General features: G+C 43.7%; 1 long non-coding RNA gene across 1 annotated transcript in view; it reads right to left on the bottom strand.

The window, feature by feature from the left end:
• The window catches only part of LOC130708994 (uncharacterized), an 84,656-nt gene that overhangs the window by 1,615 nt on the left and 57,917 nt on the right, over positions 1-25,124 (bottom strand). The window contains exon 4 of the long non-coding RNA XR_009009398.1: positions 5,027-5,141. This is a non-coding gene — a long non-coding RNA (uncharacterized LOC130708994). The remainder of the gene's footprint in view (positions 1-5,026; positions 5,142-25,124) is intronic.

Raw genomic sequence — 25,124 nt, 5'->3', positions numbered from 1 at the left:
CTGGTGCAACACTTGTTATATTACTGATCTCAGAAGCATTTGATTAAATAACCATAATGGCAGCTATATGAACCAGGCCCTACACTGAGCACTTCACATGCATTATTGTCTTCCCTCTTCACAGCAACATGATTAGGATCTATAAGGTGGGCATTAGTATCCTTGTTTTACCGTTGGGGGAACTGAGGCCAAGGAAGGTTAAGTAAGATCTTGCCTAAGATCACACAGCCTCCCTAGCCATAGGACAGAGTCAAATAGCACCAGAGCCTGTGTTGTTCACCACGGAATAAATGAAGTTGGTGAATAGATATTTCCAAGGTGGTCAGGAAGAGAGCTCATTAGAAGGCAGACTTGTCTGTACAACGCTCTCTTAATTAAACAGAACAGCACAACCTTCCGAGACTGAACCAGGAAGAAATAGAAAATATAAACAGACCAATCACAAGCATTGAAATTGAGACTGTGATTAAAAATCTTCCAACAAACAAAAGCCCAGGACCAGATGGCTTCACAGGAGAATTCTATCAAACATTTAGAGAAGAGCTAACACCCATCCTTCTCAAACTCTTCCAAAATATAGCAGAGGGAGGGAACACTCCCAAACTCATTCTACGAGGCCACCATCACCCTGATACCAAAACCAGACAAAGATGTCTCAAAGAAAGAAAACTACAGACCAGTATCACTGATGAACATAGATGCAAAAATCCTCAACAAAATACTAGCAAACAGAATCCAACAGCACATTAAAAGGATCATACACCATGATCAAGTGGGGTTTATCCCAGGAACGTAAGGATTTTTCCATATATGCAAATCAATCAATGTGATAAACCATATTAACAAATTGAAGGAGAAAAACCATATGATCATCTCAATAGATTCAGAAAAAGCTTTTGACAAAATTCAACACCCATTTATGATTAAAAACCCTCCAGAAAGTAGGCACAGAGGGAACTTAACTCAACATAATAAAGGCCATATATGACAAACCCACAGCCAACATCGTTCTCAATGGTGAAAAACTGAAACCATTTCCTCTAAGATCAGGAATAAGACAAGGTTGTCCACTCCCACCACTATTATTCAACATAGTTTTGGAAGTTTTAGCCACAGCAATCAGAGACAAAAAAGAAATAAAAGGAATCCAAATCGCAAAAGAAGAAGTAAAACTGTCACTGTTTGCAGATGACATGATACTATACATAGAGAATCCTAAAGATGCCACCAGAAAACTACTAGAGCTAATCAATGAATTTGGTAAAGTAGCAGGACACAAAATTAATGCACAGAAGTCTCTTGCATTCCTATACACTAATGATGGAAAATCTGAAAGAGAAATTAAGGAAACAATCCCATTTACCGTTGCAACAAAAAGAATAAAATACCTAGGAATAAACCTACCTAAGGAGACAAAAGACCTGTATGCAGAAAACTATAAGACACTGATGAAAGAAATTAAAGATGATACAAACAGATTGAGAGATATACCATGTTCTTGGATTGGAAGAATCAACATTGTGAAAATGACCATACTACCCAAAGCAATCTACAGATTCAGTGCAATCCCTATCAAACTACCAGTGGCATTTTTCACAGAACTAGAACAAAAATTTTCACAATTTTTATGGAAACACAAAAGACCCCTAACAGACAAAGCAATCTTGAGAAAGAAAAACGGAGCTGGAGGAATCAGGCTCCCTGACTTTGGACTATACTACAAAGCTGCAGTAATCAAGACAGTATGGTACTGGCACAAAAACAGAAATATAGATCAATGGAACAGGATAGAAAGCCCAGAGATAAACCCACACACATATGGTCACCTTATCTTTGATAAAGGAGGCAAGAATATACAATGGGGAAAAGACAGACTCTTCAATAAGCGGTGCTGGGAAAACTGGACAGCTACATGTAAAAGAATGAAATTAGAACACTTCCTAACACCATACACAAAAATAAACTCAAAATGGATTAAAGACCTAAATGTAAGGCCAGATACTATAAAACTCTTAGAGGAAAACATAGGCAGACACTCTATGACATAAATCACGGCAAGATCCTTTTTGACCCACCTCCTAGAGAAATGGAAATAAAAACAAAAATAAACAAATGGGACCTAATGAAACTTAAAAGCTTTTGCACAGCAAAGGAAACCATAAACAAGACGAAAAGACAACCCTCAGAATGGGAGAAAATATTTGCAAACGAATCAACGGACAAAGGATTAATCTCCAAAATATATAAACAGCTCATTCAGCTCAATATTAAAGAAACAAACACCCCAATCCAAAAATGGGCAGAAGACCTAAATAGACATTTCTCCAAAGAAGACATACAGACGGCCACGAAGCACATGAAAAGCTGCTCAACATCACTAATTATTAGAGAAATGCAAATCAAAACTACGATGAGGTACCACCTCACACCAGTTAGAATGGCCATCATCAGAAAATCTACAAACAATAAATGCTGGAGAGGGTGTGGAGAAAAGGGAACCCTCTTGCACTGTTGGTGGGAATGTAAATTGATACAGCCACTATGGAGAACAGTATGGAGGTTCCTTAAAAACCTGAAAATAGAAATACCATATGACCCAGCAATCCCACTACTGGGCATATACCCTGAGAAAACCATAATTCAAAAAGAGTCATGTGTCACAATGTTCATTGCAGCTCTATTTACAACAGCTAGGACATGGAAGCAACCTAAGTGTCCATCAACAGATGAATGCATAAAAAAGATGTGGCACATATATATACAATGGAATATTACTCAGCCATAAAAAGAAACGAAATTGAGTTATTTATAGTGAGGTGGATGGACCTAGAGTCTGTCATACAGAGTGAAGTAAGTCAGAAAGAGAAAAACAAATACCATATGCTAACACATATATATGGAATCTAAGGGGAAAAAAATGGTTCTGAAGAATCTAGGGGCAGGACAGGAATAAAGACACAGATGTAGAGAATGGACTTGAGGACACAGGGAGGGGGAAGGGGAAGCCGGGACCAAGTGAGAGAGTGGCATGGACTTATATACACTACCAAATGTAACACAGATAGCTAGTAGGAAGCAGCCGCATAGCACAGGGAGATCAGCTCGGTGCCTTGTGACCACCTAGAGGGGTGGGATAGGGAGGGGGAGAGGGAGATGCAAGAGGGAGGGGATATGGGGATATATGTATATGCATAGCTGATTCACTTTGTTATAAAGCAGAAACTAACACACCATTGGAAAGCAATTATACTCAAATAAAGGTGTTAAAAAAAAACAGAATAGCAAAATTCCTTATGTTAAAAAGAAGCCATTTTACTCTCCCAACTCTATATGTAACCAATTTTCATTTTAACCAGTTTCTCCCAAGTCCACTGAGCGTTGGTATCAGAAGTTCTCGTTACACAGGTATTTAGTTCTGTTGCAAATTAACAGCAATAAAGAAACCAAGCACAGCCGCAGAACCAGCCTCCTCCCAGCTCATGATTATAGCCTGCTGGGGGACTCTACCAAAATCGCATTGTGTGTTTATGACACAAAGAAATTCTTGAGGGTGGTACTGATATACCCATTAACGACACTGGTATTTTTCACCCCACGGGGCAGACAAGGAAAAGGGATTTTATTCTGTTATGAGAAGCACTTTCTTGCTTATACTTAACTTTTATTGTTCACAAAGGATTTCAAAGTATTACCGAAGAATATGAACACCATACTTGAATCATCTGGGCATACTGGACTTTCATAGCCTAATGGGTGGTGTTTCACACTGCATTTCTTTTCAATTCATCTTGGATTCATTAAAAATAAAATCACAGATGTTCACCAGATTCCTCGCCCCCACCCACCTCCAGCCTCGGGCACTGAGGATGTGGGGCACTTGGGTGGCTTTCTAAGGCTTGGTCAAGGCTGAGAACTTGCCTGCGGCCCAAGTGATCCTGTTTCTGGGGTGTCTTGCTTCCTCGTCCACTTAGGAACCAACGGCCCCATAGTTCAGGCAATCTGGACTTGGAGTTGTCATTTATAGCCACCCAAACTTTGAGGATGACGAAGTTATGAAAACATGAGAAATGGACTCAACTAGGAGGAAAAGTTTTGAGAACCACAAAAAAAGAGAAAGAGGAAGGGTTGTATAGTGGAAAAAGTGATGAATTGATGGTTAGAGAGACTTAGGTTTTAGGTAGGGTGATCATAAAATTTATTATCCAAATTGCGACTCCTGTGAGGTTGAGAGAGATTACTGCTGATAATTCTGCTGGGACAGCAGGCACTAGTGGGGACTGTCCTGGTATGGCATGGTCACCGTAGTTCCAGGACACTAACTAGCTGTCTAAGCTTTAGCAAGTCACTTAGCATCTCTGAGCCTCAACTTCTTTTCACGAAAGAGACAACCTACAATCTTCCCAGCCTTTTTCCATGAAGGACCTCCTCTTCAACTTCAATCTCCATGTTTTCCTCATGTTTCCTCCCAACTTAAGGCCTCTTGCTCCACACCTAGGAGAGTTCTCCTGGAGTGTATTTACAACCTTAGGAGATCAACAGGGAGCAGGAATGGAATAACTAAGCAGCTGGTCATTCTCTTCTCCTGTCTCCCCCACCCCCTACCCCATACTATCTCACTCTAGGGGAAGAAATGCAATGGTCAAAACCCCTCTGCAGATCGGGCAAAGTGGGTCTCAGATCTGAGGTCTGCAGAATCAGCTGGCGAAATAAATAAAGGATACGTTGGCTACCTAAATGCTCCACGGGTAGTGCAAACATTCTAGATTCTACAGCAGCACACTTGCAACGTGCTCAGTGGGGCAGTGCTGCCCGCCAAGTGCTACTGGGAAATGAGCGCTAGGGGAGGGTTGGTTGTGACAATGACGGAAGGTAGACACCACTAGCATTTTGTGCCCAGAAGTTGGGGGTGCTAAATGCCCTGCGATAAGCCAGAGACACTCGCATAGCGAAGAGTCATCCCACCCCAAATGTTAAAAGCATCCCCACCGAGAAACACTGAATAAAAGAATGGGCTTTTAAGTCTTACCTGTAAAGAATAACTTAGACCCTCTTAAGAGGGCTCAGATCACACTGGACGGCTTGCTATGGTGCCGGAGCGTTGGGCAGAACTTCCAGAGGGAGCCACTTGGTTCTGACAGGCCCTGAATAAAAGGAAGGAGCAGAGGTGACACCGAAGGCACCAGGCACCGTGTAACTCATCCCCACCCTAGTCTGAAGTACACAAAGTATTTTGTGGGGTGGTTTCTTTTTTCTCTCAATGTTTACAGAATTGTTGAATCATTGTTTTCATTTGCTTATGAGATGATTGACATCGTCCCTGAAAACAGAAAAAACAACTTGAGCTAAATCTAAAATGCATGTATGCAGGCAACAGGGCGGTCCCTGGTCTCTGCTTTGCCTTCTATGGTAAACTTGGACTTCTCCTGAGTTTGGTTTCATTCATTGCAGCTAGAAGTGTGTGGCGAATAAACTTTTCACCAGTCTTCCCATGGAACGGTTGACTCAGCTCTGCCGTGAGTTAGTGGCCCCAGGGGGAGAAGGCCAGGGCTCCTCTCCGTAAGATGCCTCCTGAAAGGGAAGAAGTCATTGACGACCCACAAAGGAGGCTGTGGCCATAAATATTTCAGAATTTGGCTTCCTTAACATCTTAAATAATGGAAAACATTTGCTTGTTTAAGGTTTTTAAGTCCTCCGGTCTTTGGATTCAATCTCCAATGGCGAGGTACAAGCATGACGTCATGGTCAGGAGGAATGCACAGCACATAAAGCCTCGCCTGGGTCAGAGGGAAGCGCTAAGCTCTTGAGAGGGCCCTCAGACAAATATACAAATGTGGCCTAGCATACGTCAAAGACCTGTGCAAGGGCAAACATCTTCATGACTTTGGTCCTGGGAAGAGAGACCCAGCCTGGGATTAGAATTTACAGCTGACAAGCTGCTGATGAGGCAGTTATGGCCATTTAGTGCACGAATGGCCACTTTGGGAACAGGGGGCTTAGCACATCAGGCTGGAAATCTCAGAGTGAAGTGGAGGCAACCCCGTTCACCCGTGCTGGGATAAGTTTACTCACCCCACAATCTGCCCCCTGGGCCTTTTCTCTGCCTTCCTTTGATTTACAGCCCTCCCTGCAGTTCTGTAGAGCTTTGACATACATGACAATTTAGCATCAAGGGAATTCTCAAGACCAGGGGAAGAATATCTTTCTGGGCTATAAATGTCACTCTGAAATTCTTCTCATCTGTAATGTTTCAAGAGCATGTGAAATGTGCATGGCTTGCCCCCTGCAGTGTCCCTGTGCTCTAAGCGCTCACAACTCCCTGAGCCTATCTTGCTCACAAGTGTGCTTACACATGTCCTCTATGACCCCCAGAGTGTCAGCCAGCTTTACTGCAGTGGTTCTCAACTGGGAGCAGTTTTGTCCTGTGGGGGACGTTTGGTAATGTCTAGAGACATTTTTTTCTTTTTTGGGCCACGCTACGTGGCATGTGGGATCTTAGTTCTGCAACCAGAGATCGAGCCCGTGCCCCCTGCAGTGGAAGTGTGGAGTCTTAACCACTGGACCGCCAGGGAGGTCCCTAGAGACATTTCTAAACCACTGGACCGCCAGGGAGGTCCCTAGAGACATTTCGGATGATCACAGCTGGATGGGAAGTGTTACCAGCACATAGGGGATGGATGCCAGATATGCTTCCAAACATCCTACAATGCACAAGACAATCCCCCACAACAAAGAAGGATGCAGTCCAAAACGTCAGTAGTGCCCACACTGAGAAACCCTGTGCTGGGGTAAGGGTGGACCACCTCTGCATAGGCCAAGAAAGTAATTATCTGAACTTGCACTGTGATGGAACTTTCTGTGATAATGGAAATGTTTAGTATCTGTGCTGGACAGTACATTAGCTGGGAGACACATGAGGCTCTTCAGCACTTGAAATGTGGTCAGTGTGACTAAGGAACCAAATTTTTTATTTTATTTACTTTTAATTAATTAAATGTTAATCATCCCATTCAGCTAGTGACTACTGTTTTGGACAATGCAGGTCCATATAATGGGAGCTTAGAAGCAGTGGAATAGCCTGCCCTGGCGGGTTATCTACTCCACCGGCTTATAATTAGAATTCCACAGCTAGACACTCCTTCTTTAGCTAAGACTTTGACCCATATTGGTATATTACCCTGGGAGGGAGATGACCTTTAATTTATCAAGAACTGATGCTAATTTAATATGATTAATGGATCTGAAAAATGTTTGGGGGGCCCTGAAGTGAAGGAGAGGACAGCATGAGATGGGGGGCTTGGGGGCAGCATCTAGAGGAAAGCTGAGGGGGTGGTGACATGTGCTAGAGGTAGCAAAGGCCACCTGTGCCTACTTTCATCACATAAGCTCTGCTGAGAACAGAAGCCAAATACAGTCGTCCCTTAGTATCCGCTGGGCATGGGTTCTAGGATCCTCCACGAATACTGAAATCCACAGATGATCAAGTCCCTTATGTAAAATAGTGTAATAGGGTTGGTCTGTGGAACCGGAGGAAGAGGATGCCAGGGAAACTGGAACAGGGTTGGCGGGGAGGGGGGGAACCAGTGGAAGAGAAACCGGAAGCAGAACCCATGGAAGCAGAACCACTGTACTCACAATTCCCACTCAGATATATGTTCTGTGAAGACTAGAGCCAAAGGGAGGCAGAAGAGACCAAGTGTGTCACAAAGGCGAACCTGTTTCCAGCTCCTTCTCCGCCTGCCTTTGGCTTTTAGGCCAAGTCTCCAACCACTAAGATATTATGGGGCTCCCTCCCTTATGTAGCCCAAATAAAAGCAGTAATAAACCACAAAACACAAAATGGTTTTTCCCTTTGATCTGATTATGAAATTTTGGATAAGCTCGTCAAAGCTGTATGGTTGTGATTTCTGCTGGTGCCTCCTTCTTAATCTAGCTCTGCTTTAGGGTCTTAGTTGTAGGGCTTACAGTCTTTGTAGTTCATTGAATAGCTAGCATATTGTACAAATTTTCCTCAATGAAATATTGTGTACTCAACTTTAAAATTTTCTAGAGAAGGACGTCACCAACCTCACTTGGTAAGCTACATCTACCCATGTTTCTTGAGATGGGGAAAGAATAATAACTAAACCAAACCAAACACAAGTCCTCTCTTCCTAAATGTTCTATAGGGCTCAAACTGGAGGTCCTGGGGGCATAGATTTTGGTCATTCCCCAGGGGAACAATGGAGATTGAACAGAAAGAGTAAGTCCACCAAAATTATGACAGGGACTGGGAACTGTGATATAAGGAGAGCTAAAAAGATGAGAATTCTTCTGTCTAGAAAGACACAAGGTGAGAGAGATACATGATGAAAGAAGACAGAATTGCGAACTTTGACTTTTTCACAAATCGCTAGTTTGTCTGAACATGGCAGGGGTGAGAGGGGAGCAGAGGGGAAGGTAGGTAAATTTAGGATAGTAAAAGGAAGTATTTCTGTCTTAGTCCATTCAGGTTACTATAAACAAAATACCATGGACTGCGTGTTTATAAACAGCAGAAATTTATTTCTCATAGTTCCAGAGGCTGGGAAGTCCAAGATCAAGGCACCAGCAGATCTGGTGTCTGAGGGCTCACTTCCTGGTTTATAGACATCCTACCCACATGTCTCACATGGAGGAAGGGACAAGAGAGCTCTCTGGGCTCTCTCTTATAAGGGCGTTAATCACATTCATGAGGGCTCCACTCTCATGACCTAACAACTTTCCAAAGGCCCTACCTCCAAACACCATCACACTGGGGATTAGGTTTCAATGTATGAATGTTGTGGGGACACAAACACTCAGTCTACAGCATTCTGTCCCTGTCCCCCTGAAATTCATATCCTTTTTGCATACAAAATGCCTTCATTCCATCCCAATAGCTCTCAAAGTCTTAATTTCTTTCAGCAGCAGTTCAAAAGTCTAAAGTCCAAGGTCTCATCTAACTATCACCTAAATCGGATATGGGCAAGATTCAAAGTGTGAGTCGTCCCGTGGCACATTCCTCTCCAGCTGCGAATCCCTGAAACCAGACAAGCTATGTGCTTCTAAAATACAAAGGTAGGACAGGCATAGGATAGACCTTCCCATTCCTATGGAGAAATAGGAAACAAGAAAGGGATGTCAGGTTCCAAGTAAGTCCAAAACCTAACAGGATAAACAGCATTAAAACTCAAGGCTTGAGAACACTCCTCTTTGGCTTAGTGCTCTCCCTTCCAGGCCCACTGGGGTGGCAATGTCACCCCATGTGTCAGTGGGACAGCCCGTTAGTGGCTCTCTGCTAGGGCTCTGCCGCACCGTGGTTCTCTTCTGGGGCCTTGTGGCTCTCCCAGGGGGCCCTATCCATGCCATGGTTCCACTGGATGCAGCCCAAGCTGGAGAACCTCCTTGCAGGGACCCACACCTGAAGCACTGCGGGGGCATCTTGCCTCACCTGACCCAGAAAGCTGGTCCCACCCTTTGAAATTACTCTGCTCCCTAGGCCCTTGCACTCTGGCCTGTGATAGGAGTGGTGTGTGATGGCCTCTGAATTGCCTTCAGGGTCATTCTTCCATAGTCTTGAAGAACAACACTTGGCTTGAGATGGCTGAGTCATATTCAGCTCCTTAGTAAATAGTCGCTTGGCCATACTCTTCATGTTCTCATTTTTTTGCCGTATGGACAGGCTGCGAATCTTCCAAATCTTGAAGTTCTGCTTTCTTTTTGCTTAATTCCACCTTTAAGTTTTTTCTCTCCCCTCAAATTTTGCTATAAGCGGTTGGGAAGAGCCAAGCTGTACCTTCTGCACTTTTCTTAGAAATAGCTTCAGCTACATATCCAATTTCATCACACACTAGTTCCACCTTCCACTAAACACTAAAGCACAAACACAATTCAGCCAAGTCCTTTGCCAGTTTGTTACAAGGATGGTCTTTCCTCCAGTTTCCAATAGCATGTTCCTCATTTTCCTCTGAGACCTCTCAGAATGGCTTTTCTGTCCATACTTCTACCAACATTCTTTTCATGATTACTTAGGTATTCTCTAAGAAGACTGAGGCCGTCTCTACAGTTCTCTTTGCTTTCTGAGCTCTCACCAGAATCACCCTTAATGGTCCATTTATCTCAATGTAGGATTTTTCTAGCATACTAAAAATTCTTCCAGCCCCTACCCATTATCCTCACTACCCAATGCCTCCACGTTTTACAGTATTTGTTACAGCTGCACCCCACTTCTCAGTAGCAATTCCTGTCTTAGTCTGTTCAGGCTGCTATAACAAAAACACCATAGACTGGGTGGCTTATAAACAGACATTGATTTCTCACGGCCCCGGAGGCTGGAAATTCCAAGATCCAGGCATCAGGAGATTTGTTATCTGCTGAGTGCCCTCTTCCTGTTTCCTAGACAGCCATCTTCTTGCTGTGTCCTCACGTGGCATAAGGAACAAGGGGGCTCTCTGGGCTCTCTTAAAGGAGCACTAATCCCATGCATGAGGGCTCCACCCTCATGACCTAATCACCTCTCAAAGGCACACTTCCTAACACCATCACGTTGAGGATTAGGTTTCAATATATGAATGGGGGGTGGGGGACAAACATTCATTCTATGGCAATTATTTAATACAGTGTAGTAGTTGGTGGGGAGGAGTGATTTAAGAGCCTTTTATCTCAATGCCAAGGGCTGCAGAAATAAAGAGCTCAAAGATGTTTAAATAAAAAATGACAGTTCCATAATGAATTCTTGACTGGAGAAAACTACGGGGTTTAAAGCTAATCTCTTGAGATAAGCACAGAGAGGGGCTCCACCTCCTTCCCATAAGGACCCCTGTGCCGTTCTCCAAAACGGGACACTAGACTCGTCTTGCCATAAGTCTTTGGGGTTTATCTCATTTGGCCACTCCCGCTGTGGAATAGAGGTGAGCTAATCTCCTAAGTGAGTTTGCCATTTACCCATGTTTGACACAAGCAGCTTTTACATGTTAGTGCTAAACAGGCTGAGAAACACAGTACCCCCCTGGGAAGAAGTGGGAGTTTCCCTGTGGCAGCAGCAAGCCCAGGCATATGGGGTTGGGAGCTGTAGTTCAGATGCACTGATAGCTCTTTTTAAACTGATCCACTCTAAGTCTTTGAGTGCAATGGCTGATTATTGGGTCAACAAACATGAAAAGCTTTGTCACTGGCCCAAGTGTGAACCAAAAGCAACATGTCTTTCATGAGCATTTAGGATGAAAGATGTAAGATTAAAACAGAAAGTCTTGGTAGCAGTGAGCACCATTTGAGGGTCTTTTTTATGTGTGCTTTGCCCTAAGAGAAAAAGTAAAGCAATAAGATCTATGAAATGTCCTTGATCTTTTTTCAACCCAGGGTTGTAAGCCCTGAGTTACCTTCATGTTTCCATTACAAGAACTGTAGGGTAGGGTTTCCAATGGGACTTTCAGCTTTTAGCTTAATAAGACAATGACACTCATATATAGTGGTGCAGTGAACAAAGGTTCAAAGAAACACTTTACTGAGTGCACATTTGACCATATCATGCCTCTTCTTAAAATCCTTAAAATTTATCGGAATCTCTCCATTACCTGCAGGATGGGGCCAGGGGTCTCCTGGTGAGTACCTATACCTGTCGTCTTTGCTCCCATCTCATTGAGGTACTTCCAGTTCTCCAAATGCTTCACATTCTCTCGTAACCCCACACCCTTGCACGTGCTCTGCCCTCACAGTCATATGCACCTTCCCTGCAAAACCAAGCTCAACGACCCTTGAACTATCAATAGATTCTCCTTTGCACTCTGTGCTTCACTTCATTATAGCCCCCATCACGTCCTACTGAAATTACCTCCTAACTCAACTGTGAGATTCCTGAGGCTGGGACTGGGTGTTATGTTGCAGCCATCCCCACTTTCCGAATGCCTAGCGTGATGCCAGGCACAAAACTAGTAGCAGGTCCATAAATGCTTGATGAGGGAAGTGAGTGAGTTTCAGTGAACTGCAAATGATGGAGAGCTTTTTGACAAAGGTGCATCCCATATTTTCTCTTTGGCAGAATAACTGCTAAGAGAACAGTTAAAGAAGAGCAATAAATGCTAATATGAGAGTACCTTCCTATCAGCTCCACATAAAGATATACTCTAAACCCCGCAGTTTCCCTTAAAGAAAGAACAGAAATAGTTCATACACTTCAGAAAAAGAAAAAGGAAGGAGGGAAGAAAGGAAGGTAAGAAGGAAGGGAGGGAGGGAGGGAAGGAGGAAGGAAAGTCCTTTGCTTTTGAAAGTCTACCTCAGGCACAAGAGAAGAGATTATTTATATTTTGTTCTGAGGCTTGGTCCATGAACATAAAGAAGAAAGCCACTGAAATTTATTACTTTCCATTCATAAGATTAAAAGAGGGATGTCTTTCAGTTCCTGACTGGTCAAAAGACACAAGTTATATTTCAACCATAAACCTTTTCTAAAGAAGCTCAGAAGTGTAGGAGTTGCATTAGACAATGGAAACCAAGCTGCACCTAACATGAAGCGCCTGATTAATTAGTCTGTTTGCCAATACCTCCCCTTTTCATTTCTTTGGAAATGAATAAGCTTTGTTATTCGCCTCCACTGGACTTATTGTGCCTCTCAGGGATTGAGGCCCCTCTTGGAAAGAGCCGCTCCATCTCCTCCCCCTCTCGCCGTGGAAAGGGCGTGCCAGGACAAGCGTGCCCTCCCAGGATGCGGGGAAGATGTCAGGTGAGTGACAGGTGCAGAGGCCGGGCAGGGCCGCGGCGCCTGGAGAGGCTTGGCCTCCTGGCAGAGAAGGCTGTCTCAGCTTGCTTCCCTCTGCGATGGCTCATCAGGTGCAGCTGGGATTTGGGCGGCCCGCAGCTGTGTTTAGGAGGGCATTTGTTTTATCTACCATATCCTTTGAGGATTTCAGGGCAGGCCATTTAATCTATTTTAATGAATGCTCTGGCAGTTTCTGAACACGGGGCTGTGTCTGCGTGCCCGGAGGAGTGGTTATTTTCACTGTTGTGGAGATTGACTAGAACATGTATTCACGGATCCTTTCGGATGTCTGTTTCCTCTGACGTTCCTCCAGTTCAGGCCTAAACAGGAAGACAGCTGCAGGGAGCGAGGCTTCAGCTCGGCAGCTGGGGTTCCCTGGTTTTCTCCCGTTTCCACATACTCATCAGCTCATCGGTCACCTCTTCATACGACTTATAACCCTTTAACAGTTTGCAAATCTGCCCCTAGATTGGCTAAAGAAATATGGTACATCAATTAAAATCAAGTTGTACGAAGTCGCTTAATGGAATAGGGGAATGTGATCTGTGCAGGGGAGAGATCGGCTTACAAAAATAGTTTCTGAGTAAATGACTACATATGTTCATATATATGATTTTGAAAAGAAATAGGAGCCACACAAAAATAATAATGCTTATTCCCGGAGTGCAATTAAGGATCATTTTGATTTATTCCACACACATTGAAAATTTTTTTCCAATGAGCCTGCATTGACTTTTACAATCTGAAAAATAATACAGAATTTTAAGGAAATGAAATGAATGCATGCAAATAAGAGAAAACAATTATTTCCTATCTCCTCTAGTCCTGTCATCACCGCCATAGTTTATTGCTCATTTTTTCCCCTCACCTACAAAAATCTCCTTGTATGTCACCCTCTCTTTAATCTGTCCCATCTTTATTCATTCTCTCTCAGAAAGGTCTTCCTGTAAAGGAAATCTGACCAAGTAGCTCCCCTAAATCCTCCAGGGCTTCCTATAGAATAAGGCAGTCCAAAACCCTCAGGCTGAAGCTTAAAATGCTTCAGAAGCTCGTCAGCACCTGAGGTTCAATGCCAACTCTTATGTCCCCATCCCAGGTCACTGGAAGGCTGTCTGGGTCTCTCCTTCTTTGAAAACAGCATCCCCTGGGACCCGCTTCTCCTCCTTCTTGCCTCTCCCTGTTCTCACATACCTCATTTATCTCTGACCCCACCCTCAAGAGTCAACCCCAGGGACTTCCCTGGTGGCGCAGTGGTTAAGAATCCGCCTGCCAATGCAGGGGACACAGGTTTGAACCCTGATCCGGGAAGATCCTACATGCAGAGGAGCAACTAAGCCCATGTGCCACAACTACTGAGCCTGTGCTCTAGAGCCCGTGAGCCACAACTACGGAGCCCACGTGCCACAACTACTGAGCCTGCGCTCTAGAGCCCACAAGTCACAACTACTGAAGCCCACGCGCCTAAAGCCCGTGCTCCGCAAGAAGATAAGCCACTGCAATGAGAAGCCCGCACACCGCAACGAAGAGTAGCCCCCGCTCGCCGCAACTAGAGGAAGCCCGCGCACAGCAGCAAAGACCCAACGCAGCCAAAAAAAAAAAAAAAAAAAAGTCAACCCCAGCATCACCTCTCACAGGAAGCCTTCCTTGCCTGCAGTTAGGGGTACTCTTTTCTTGTTCATATCTCTGTATGAGCACTTACAACATCACATAATTACTACTTTGTGTGTCTCTTTTCTCCACCTGAAGGGAAGGCAGATGCTCTGTCCTACTCTGTGCTCAGCTCTCAGAGCAGTGTCAGGCACTAGGAGGTGCTTAATAGACATTAGTGAAAGACTATACCCTTAGCTGGCATTGACGGGAGGAGGGGGCTGAGGGAATCAATTCTATTGATTTATTGCTGTGACTGTAGAAACTGCTAATTCTTCGTTAACCAAGTTTAGGGTCTCTCTTTCCTCAGAGGATGGTAATGCACTTGAAAATTTTAAGATATTCAACTATGCCAGCATTTATCTACTTTATACACTTGGGACATGAGATGCATCCCATTAGCTGTGCTTTATAAACACACTTCAATATACTTCCCCTTTGTAGCAAGGTAACTCTGGATAAGTGAATGTTACTTGGTGTTATGGGTTGAATTGTGTCCCCCTTAAATTCATATGTTGAAGTCCTAACTCCTAGCACCTCAGAATGTGACCTTATTTGGAAATCAGGTTGTTGCAGATGTAATTAGTTGAGTTAAAATGAGGTTGTTAGGGTGGGCCCCCTGATATAATATGACTATTGTCCTTATAGAAGGGGGAAATTTGGACAGACAGACAGACACACACACACAGAGGGAGAACGCCATGTGAAAATGAAGGCAGAGATGGGGGTGATGCTTCTACAAGCCAAGAAATGCCAAGAATTGTCAGAAGACCACTAGAAGTTAGGGGAGAGACATAGATTTTCCTCAGAGCTCTCAGTAGGAACCAAACTGCTGACACCTTGATGTCAGACTTTAAGCCTCCAGAACTGTGAGATCATAAATTTCTGTTGTTTAAGCCACTCAGTTTATGGTACTTTTTTTACAGCAATCCTAGCAAACGAATACACTCAGGGACCCTTGAGTGAAATATCAGAGCGGAGCACTTTATCCTAAATCTCCACTATTGAACTCTCATTTTGGTCCCAGCATCCAGCATGATTATGGTTCATTTCGCAAATGGGAAAGGGAAAGACCTATTCTACCTCTTTTGAAAATTTCATTATGGGTGTTATTTTTTTTTTCCTAAACTTTTAAATATTTTCAACTGAGAAAAACAACATATCTGAATTTAAGTACATACAGAAATAAATTCAAGAGGTAAAAGGATAAATAAGTCCCCTGCTTACTCTCAGCTACTCAACTCCCCTCCCCAGAGGCAACCTCTTTTATGTCTGTGCATATGTATATTTCATTTTTTTACATAATGATCATATACTCTAAACATCATTCTGTCTGTACCTTGATTTGATCGCTGAGTTTCCAATGTTGGAGATAATTCTCTATTAGAATACACAAACATGCCTCATTCTTTTTGAGGACTGCATTGTGTTTCTTTGACAGATATTTTCTGCCTGTTCTTAATAACTTCTCGGCTGGCTTTTCTTAAAACAAACAGAAAGCAATTCCCAAAGTTCTCTTTGCAGCCTGCACAGGGCTGAGCCTGCCCACAGTTCTTATCCCTTTAAAGAGATGGATATTTTCTTTGTCACCAGAGGTTGTTAGATAAGCTTTAAACCCCGTGAAAGCTGGCTTTCCTCATGTTTTATGCAGGTATCTCCAAAGCACAGCAGCTTATGTCTGGTGTACGGCTGGCCCATCTTGGCTCACTAGATCTTGTTTCAACAAGTTTTTCTTCTCCCATGGGCTCTGCTAGAAATGACCAATTAGTTACATGTTGGGCCAGATGAAATGTGAGACCACATGCGTTAATCAAAACCTTTGAGTAATGTATCCATTACCTTCCTGTGGCTCATGGGGCCATCATTCACTTCCCAAATGCTACTGCACTGGGATTTCAGGACTCACCTGACTTCTCTCTGCTTGCATTTCTTGAATCTTTCCTACATTTTTACAGAGACAATCGGTAAATGCTTCTGGTTCAACAAGATTGTACTTGCATTCGTTATCTAATTTCCCAAAATAAGTTAATGAAGCCATTCAGCTGTAATATAAATAACTACATGCTACTTCATATGGTTGATTCTGAATGTGAGTTTAAGGAGCTAATGGCTATGTGTAACTCATTAATTTTCACCTTGAATCTAAGAAGCTGTTTAAACATTAGCCATGGCCACAAATTCAGATGATCTTCACAAGCCATATTTGCATGGAACATCGTCCCTAGTGGGTCTGTGATTTTTGAATAGGCCAAGCAGCCCATGTGCAGGATATAAATTTCCTTCTTTTTCAAAAAGTATCTGTATCTCATTCATCCTTCAGTGTCTGATTACTCCCCAGGAGTCTTCCAAAACCTGCCCTGTCTTAATAAATAGCTTTCCCTCCTTATTTAAGAGCAAACTGTGCACCTCTACTTAGCTCTTGTTTCTTTCAGTGTTGCTTAAGATATTGTTTCCCTGCTGGCTTCCTTTCTTAAGCTGCCCACATGCCTGGAGGATAAAAGCTGGCTGTCTGTGCCCCTCAGACAGAGAAGATCAGTCAGTATCCATTGGTGAAGAGATGACCATCACACATTCAGATTATCAGAGAGCAATAGTGAACATTTATAGAGCACTCACTGTATACACATAAGGCATCATTTAAATAATTTTACACAAATTATCTCATTTAATTGTCATAATATCCTTTATGTGATATTATTATTATTATCTCCAGTTTATAGAAACAAAGAGAGACATTTTAAGCCCCTTGCCTAAAATCACACAGCTACTTTTTGACTTTAGATGATGTATTCTTAGACACTAAGATGCCTGTGTCTTAGCGAGCCCTAAAAATCTACAAAATTGATAAAAATCTAGCCATCAAATTTGTATAATATAGAGGTTTAATTAATTTGAAAGTTCTGTCAACCAGTTATTTCATGGCCTTCTAATTCAGCTCCTTGCTTTTGTCCTAGAGGTCTCTTCTCGACAGACAGTGTGATCCAGTTATAACTCAAATCAGTTCTTGGCCCCCAAACTTTCCAATGCCTTTCCATTTCACTAGAGTAAAAGCCAGAGTCCTTATAATGGCCTATGAAGCTAAACAACAGCTGTTCCCACCACCACCCCTCCCCTGCCCACAACCTCTCTGACCTCATTTCCTACTCTCTCTCCTTTGCTCACATACTCCAGCCGTGTGGCTTCTGTGCTGTTCTACTAACAAGTCAGGCTTCTGCCTCACAGCCCTTTCCACTGAAGTTTCCTCTCTGAAATTCTCTTCCCCCCAATATTCCTCACCTTCTTCGAATTGTTACTTAAAAGGAAACTCCTTGGGCTGATGACTGATGGAGTAACTGGTTCCAGACTAGCTCATCCCCTCTAAGTATAGGAAACTGGACAAGATAAGCACGGTAAGATACTTTTCAGGCAATGGAAAATAACCAGCACAAGACTTCAGTGCTTGGGGGAGGGGAGCGTGAGGGGAGCTCCACTGTTGTCCAGCTCTCTGCCTGGAGATCTGAATTTGCACAGAGCAGAGTAGTGCTGTGGAGTTGAAAAGGCAGGGATCAGGGTTCAAGGCAACTGAAATGGCTGGGATCTGTGCAGAAAGAAAGTCCTAAAATTCTATGCAGATGTGTGGGGCGGTCCCTCATGAGTTCATGGCTGAGGGCTGGAGTGTGCACGTGCCAGGCAGAACCATCCAAGCCTTACCAAATATCAGCTGCTATGGGGTTGAGACTGAAACAAATATAATAAAGGTTGAGCAGTTCTGGGGGTAAATACGTGAGTATTTAAACTTAAATTAACAAAAATTTAATGAAATTTAAAATTCAGTTCCTCAGTCATGTTCAAGTGTTTAACAGCTGCTACCATATTGCATGGTGCAGACACAGAGTATTTTCCTCAATGCAGGAAGTTCTATTGAACAGTGCTCATCTCGAGTCTCTATGACGCACAATTCACAATGTCCAGCAGTCAGTCAGAAATCACTAGATGTCCAAAAACACAAATAAGCAAAAATCAGGATTGTGTAATTCACAGTAGACAATAAAAGAAGTAAAAAAAAAAAAAACCTGATTCTAAGATGGACCAAATGTTGAACTCAGAAGATAAAGACTTTAAGACATATGTGTTTTACAGTATATATTCAAAGAATTAAAATTAGAAATACACTTACTAATTTTTTTAAAAGGTCCTAATGAGTGAATAGGTAAGGATCTTAGTAGAGAAATGGATATCATAAAAAGAATCACATGGAAATTCTATAATTGTGCAATACCCGAAGTGAGTCATTCACTGGAGGGGCTTGGAGTGAAGATGGTAGAAGACTCAGTGAAGCTGGAAACACATCAGTAGAAATTATCAAAGAGAGAAAAAATATTAAGGAAAAATGAACAGAGGGTCAGGGACCCATAGAACAGTATCAAACAGTTTAACACATGTGTGATTGGTGTCCCAGAAAGAGAAGAGAGTGAGGACAGAAAAAAATATCTGAAGTAACAGTTGCCAAGAAGTTCCGAATTTTTCAAAAAATGACTTACAAATCCAAGCTCAAGAATAAAGATAAAGAAAATCCTACATAGGAACATCATAGTCAAACAACTGAACACTGAACATAAAGACAAAATTTTGAAAGCAGCCAGAGAAAAAAGACAAATTAAATACAGGGGAACAAAGTTAAAAATGATTGCTAATTTTTCATCAGAAACAATAGCGGCTAGAAGACAATGAAATGACATTTTTCGAGTATTGCATGAAAAATCCTGTCCACCCAGAATTCTATATGAAACAAAAATATTCTTCAAAATTGAAGGTGAAATAAAGACATTCTTAGATAAACAAAATCTGAGAAAATTCATCACCAGCAGACCATGCCAAAGGACGTCCTCCAGTCCAAAGGGAAATAATACCAGATGGAAATTACAGAAAGGATGAAAAGGAGGAGAAATGATAAATAATCGAATACACAAATTGTGGTATATTCATCCAATGGATTAATACTCAGTAATAAAGAGCAGTAACTATTAATAAATGCAATAACATGGATTAGGCTGACAAAAAGGGCTTCCCTGGTGGCGCAGTGGTTGAGAGTCTGCCTGCCAATGCAGAGGACATGGGTCCGAGCCCTGGTCTGGGAAGATCCCACATGCCGCGGAGCAGCTGGGCCCGTGAGCCACAACTACTGAGCCTGCGCGTCTGTAGCCTGTGCTCCGCAACAGGAGAGGCCGCGATAGTGAGAGGCCCGCGCACCGTGATGAAGAGCGGCCCCCGCTTGCCACAACTAGAGAAAGCCCTTGCGCGGAAACGAAGACCCAACACAGCCATAAATAAATAAAAATAAATAAATTAAAGTCATCCAGAATCTTAAAAAAAAAAAAAAAAGCTGACAAAAAGAAGCCACATACAAAAGACTTTGTGCTATATGTTCCATTTATATGACATTGTAAAACAGGAAAAACTAATCTATCGTGATATAAATAAAATCCGTGGTATCTTGGGGTGGGGCTAGGAGAATGACTATAAAAGAGTGAGGCGAAACTTTCTGGGGAGATGGGAATTTTCTACAGCTTGATTAGGGTAGTGGGCGTATATGTTGGTCAAAAGTCATCAATCTGTACACTAAAATGTGTGAATTTTACAGCAGATAAATTAATAAGGTGGGTTAAAGTTTTTTTAAGGTACCGTCTCAGGGAGGCTTTCCCTCCTATTTAAAGCTGCACCCCGATACTACTTATTTTCAGTTTTCTCCCTAGTACATATCACTGTCTAACACACTGTATATTTTATTTATCTTGTTTTATCTTCCTTTCTAGAATGTAACTTCCATGTGGGCAAGGACTTTTGCCCATTTCTTTCATTTCTGTGAACAGTGCCAAGAACAGTAGTTGGCACATTATACTTAATAAATGTTGAATGAATGAATGAATGGATGAATAAATGAGTGAATGAATTACTGAATCCTTTACTGTTATCAAATGTAAGATTGAGTAGACAGGCTAAAATAAAGATACATTGAAATATCATGAAACTCGAGACACTATATTTTAGTCTAACTCAAAGTTAAAAGGCAAGAAACCTGAGTAAGAAAGTAACATGGACTAAATACATAAACAAACCGTTGGCATGTCATGTGAGATACTTTACCCAGGCTCTCAGGTGAACTATGGATGTTTACAATAAATATTACCTCAGTTTTTTTTTTTTTTTTTTTGTACTTCACCCACTAGAAAATAGAGGTGTAACTTGGGAGTTAGGAATAATAAGGGGGAGGGAAGTGGGGTTGTAGTTGGCAAGAGATAGAGGTGGGTAGGCTGCTATTTATCTTCCTGAGAAGGAAGATAAATAGCACCTGGAGGCACCTTTTTGGCTCTTTTAGAAAATTAGTGAGAATAAACTCTCTTGGGAATTCCCTGGTGGTCCAGTGGTTAGCACTCTGCGCTTCCACTGCAGGGGGTATGGGCTTGATCCCTGGTCAGGGAACTAAGATCCCGCATGCCCGTGGTGCAGCCAGAAAAAAAAAAAAGAATAAACTCTCTTAAAGGTATAGACATTGTGACACCTAGGCCTAGCACATCTCTGGTTACAGAAAGTACTGATAAGCACTTGTGATGGACATAATATTAGAATTTGTGTGGCCTCAATTCCTAAGAGTTAGGCCCCTCATTTAGCATCAAATTCCAGACAATTGAGAAAAATACACCTAGTCCATCCTATGGGAAGGTCCACCCTATTGAAGATATTTACCTTGAAGAGAGGGAAGTCATTCAAAGTAGGAGAACGTTTAGAAGGGGCGTGTGTGCAAAATATCCAACAGCATCATTTGTGCTCCTGTCCTAAGTGTCACACCCTTCCCATGAAAAGAGCAAACTGGATTCCAAGTTTCAGGTAAGGGCATGTTGATTCCAGGTCATAGTTGATAAAATAAGATTTGTACCTGCAGAGCCATCTGGATGGCTCTGAAGTACGTGCCTTCATCGCCGCCGCCTCCAAGGCAGACGGCAACCTCACTTTGACGTCTACTGCACTTAGATTACATAGCACACATTCCAGGGACCACATTCTGCTGGGTATCGTCCCTGGTTGTCAGCCAGCTTGACCGCTCCCCACCCTCCCTCATGACCATCAGCCTCTCCAGCTCCAAAGTTCAGAAAACAGGTACCTTTATTCTTATCATTAAACAACAACAACAACTTTCTTCTTTTCTTTTTCATCCCTCTCCTTTCCCCGACTCCTGTCCCCAAACCCCATTAGAGAGTTAGTATTTAAAGAAACTGGAGACTGAGACTCAAGGATGGGGGAGAGGAGGGGAGAACTCATACTTCCCATTCCATGACCTTCTGAGTGTTAGAGTTATAAATGCCAGGAGTCAGCCCTTCCAGTGGTAAGAAAAGGAATCTGGGAGCATTCCTGTAAAAGTAGAGAAGATATCAAAACAGAAAGACGTTGTGTAAAAGATCTTCTTGTCTGGAATAAGCTGACTGGAAAGAGGGACCAGGGTGAGGCAGGATGGAGAGGGGATGGGAGTGAGAATGAAGTAAATGTAAAGGTTCTGAGAGAAGAAAGAGGGACAAGAAATCCACCCGAGGGAATATCTAAGATCTAACAGGGAGTTGCTGGGAGTGGAGGATGGGAGATGGAGAAGATGTGTTGATTGGTGCTTTGAACCAAGTCGAGGAAACTTGTCTTTAGTAACAAGACACCATGACATTTATGACTTATTTCAACAGTTTGGGGCAGTGTGCAGGAATCTGGGGGCTTCAAGTTACTTGTGATGTTATCTTGGTTATCTTGGTGTGCTGGACAGCAGTGGAAAAGTGAACACCAAAGTAGCAGGTGTGAGTGTGTGTGTGTGAGTGTGTGTGTGTGTGCGAGTATGTGAGTGTGTGAGAGCATGTGGGTGTGTGTGTGAGAGTGAGTGTGTGAGCATGTGTGTGAGAGCGTGTGTGAGTGTGAGAGCATGTGAGAGTGTGTGTGTGTGTGTGTGTGTGTGTGTGTGTGTGTGCGCTGCACTTTAGCTCAGTATGTGAAGCAAGAACCTGCCTCCGCCCCTGCTGTCATGGCTTCATTTCCAGGGGAACCTCAGATTGCCCAAGACTGAATCTGCCCTTAGTCCCCTGTCCCCTACCCCAAGTTTCCAAAGAGACTTTCTGGAGGACAGATGATCTTCTTTTCAACCCCATAAACACCTGTAGAGGACTTACCTCCGAGTTGAAAGTACACAACATCATGCATTGGTTGTAAATACCAATATATAGAAGTCAGCATAACAGCATTAGTGAAAGGTATTTTAGGCTGAGATCAAAAGGCCGACTCAGTGTGATAGAAGGGGGTGTAAACAATTCCCAAGCTCACCTCGTGCTACTTTCTCCAGCCCACAGGCCTCTTGCTGCTCCTTAAACACGACCTCTGCCCCCGCTCTCTTTGCCGAAGGCTCTGACCCCTGACCTCCAGGGTCACAGCTCCTGAGACCTCTCTATCTGAAGGGTCTCCTATGCCACTTCGCCCACTTTTGCTTCTTGGCAGCACTTAGCACTCTTTGGCACAGTCCAGTGTCTCTATTTATTTACTTGGCTTATCTGTGTCCCCACCTTTGGAATATAAGCTCCGTGAGCACAGGGACTTTGTCCTCTCTTGCACCGAGGACAGCGTCTGGCGCACAGAAGTACTCAGTAAGTGCTCACTGAACAAGTAAACATGCCCGTTGATATAGTATTTGTATCTTTTATGTTACGTAGAAGGCATTTTTCTGCACTAGGTACTGATTCAGCAGTCCCTCCCAGCCCTACCATTTCATACAATGATGAGGACGGTCCTTAAAAGACAAGAGACCAGTGTTAGGTGTTAAAGACTCACCCCGAAGAGCAACGCTCTTTACTGAGGCGGCAAATATCTGTAGTTCACTTTGGTTATGTGGTCACAAGAAGGCTCAGAGGCCCCCAGGTGAGTTCAAAGTGCCCTCTGTTTGCTGGGTAGAACAAATCTTATTATGAGGCACACACCAGAATTCGCAGGCAGGGAGGGCTTGGCCCTGTCTTTGACTCCTCTCCAGAGTCTCCGTCTGAGGCCGGCGCGGACCCTTGCCGGGGAGGAGTTCAGGGCTGGGGAGCACTGCCATTGCGGAGAGGATCCAGGCTGGCTGCTGACGGAGCAGTCGCCGGTTCAGCTTTTCAAGGCTCCCCGCCTTGCTTTGATCACTCAACCAGTAACTGCTGCAGCCCTGAGTCTGTGCTCAGGGCCCCCCGAGAGAGGGTGTGAAAACCCCTTCTGTCTGTGGGATCCCAAACAGCCAGCTTCGGCCCAGAGCTACCGAGTCAGGGCTGCCCTGAAGCTGAGTTGTGAAGGGTGAGCCAGTCCTCCCAGTTGCCCCTCCTCACCTCCGCCTTTCCACCCCCCAGCCCCTTCTCCTTTGCCCTTCACGGGTCTCCGTTTGGGCAAAGGGGCTGCTATGGCCACAGCGTAGCCAGCCTGCTTTGCCCAGCCCTCACCCCACCTCTCCGCCAAAGAAGCAGAGCCAGGAGGTGCACGTGAAGAGGGTCACCGGGGCATGAAGACTGGGGTGCCCGGCCACTTCTTTTCCTCTTTATGAGCTGCAACTTTGGGCAAGTCACTTCACTCCGAGACTCAGTTTCCTTCCTTGTAAATCTGTGATAAAAATGCCCAATCTATCTGGCTCAGAGTATCTTTAGGTTCAAAAGAGATGACGGATGGTGTACAGAGTCTTATCCAACCTTCTAAACTGAGAAGTTCACAGTTCACAGTTTTTCAGGAGCTAGCCTGGGCAATACAGTTTGATCTAGTAAAAAATAAACTAATTTACAATTGGCCCTTAATGGCCAAAAGTGGCTTCAAGGGTTATACCATTTGGGTAACATATTTTCATTTCTGTCCAATCTCTTCCTGTCTATCCAGCCTTAAGGAGAAATCATTTAAGGTGAGGATTTCAGGTTTCAGGCTGACCTCTAGAGGCCATGCCTTGAGAGAGAAGGGGCTTTGAAACACTCAGATCATAGTTTTGACGATTGTCCTTTTGGCTCATACACAAAGCCGACCCCCACAGAGCCTCATATAATCTGGACAGGGCCACAGCTGGTTTAGATGCCACTGTCACTAATACACAACCAGTTATTTTGCAACTCTTGCCTCATCAAAACCATGTTTTTTCTCTTGGTTCAGTTTCTCTTTTAAAAACCCTGATTACAAATTGCAAAGACCAAGCAGACCTGGGCAACCCCAAACAGACATCTTGTCATCTGGCTTTGGCAACTTCCTGTCCTCTGTGACAAACCGTGGGAGCAGAAATAGAGACTCACAGACTCTCAGGGTAGATGGGAACGCAGATGTCGGCAGGCCTGACCGCCCTCAATGTCACCAGCAAGTGAACGTGCTTATTGAGCACCTACTCTGTGCCAGATGCTATAGTGAGGGCTGGAGGGGATACGACCAAGATGCTGAACAAGACCAACTGCTAACCCCGAGGGAGGGCGGCAGGCAAGGAGACAAGCAGTTGGGATGCTCGGATAAACAGAGTGTAGTTGTACCCTCGGGGGCTCGTGGAGGGGATGGGATGTCAGCCAGGCTTGGGAGAATCAGAAAAGGTTTTGGGGGGGGCTTCCCTGGTGGTGCAGTGGTTAAGAATCTGCCTGCCAGTGCAGGGGACATGGGTTCAAGCCCTGGTCCGGGAAGATCCCACATGCCGTGGAGCAACTAAGCCCGTGCGCCACAACTACTGAGCCTGCACTCTAGAGCC

The sequence above is a fragment of the Balaenoptera acutorostrata genome, chromosome 10 (genome assembly GCF_949987535.1).
Source record: "Balaenoptera acutorostrata chromosome 10, mBalAcu1.1, whole genome shotgun sequence".
Lineage (NCBI taxonomy): Eukaryota > Metazoa > Chordata > Mammalia > Artiodactyla > Balaenopteridae > Balaenoptera > Balaenoptera acutorostrata.
This window is presented reverse-complemented; position numbering and strand designations above follow the sequence as displayed.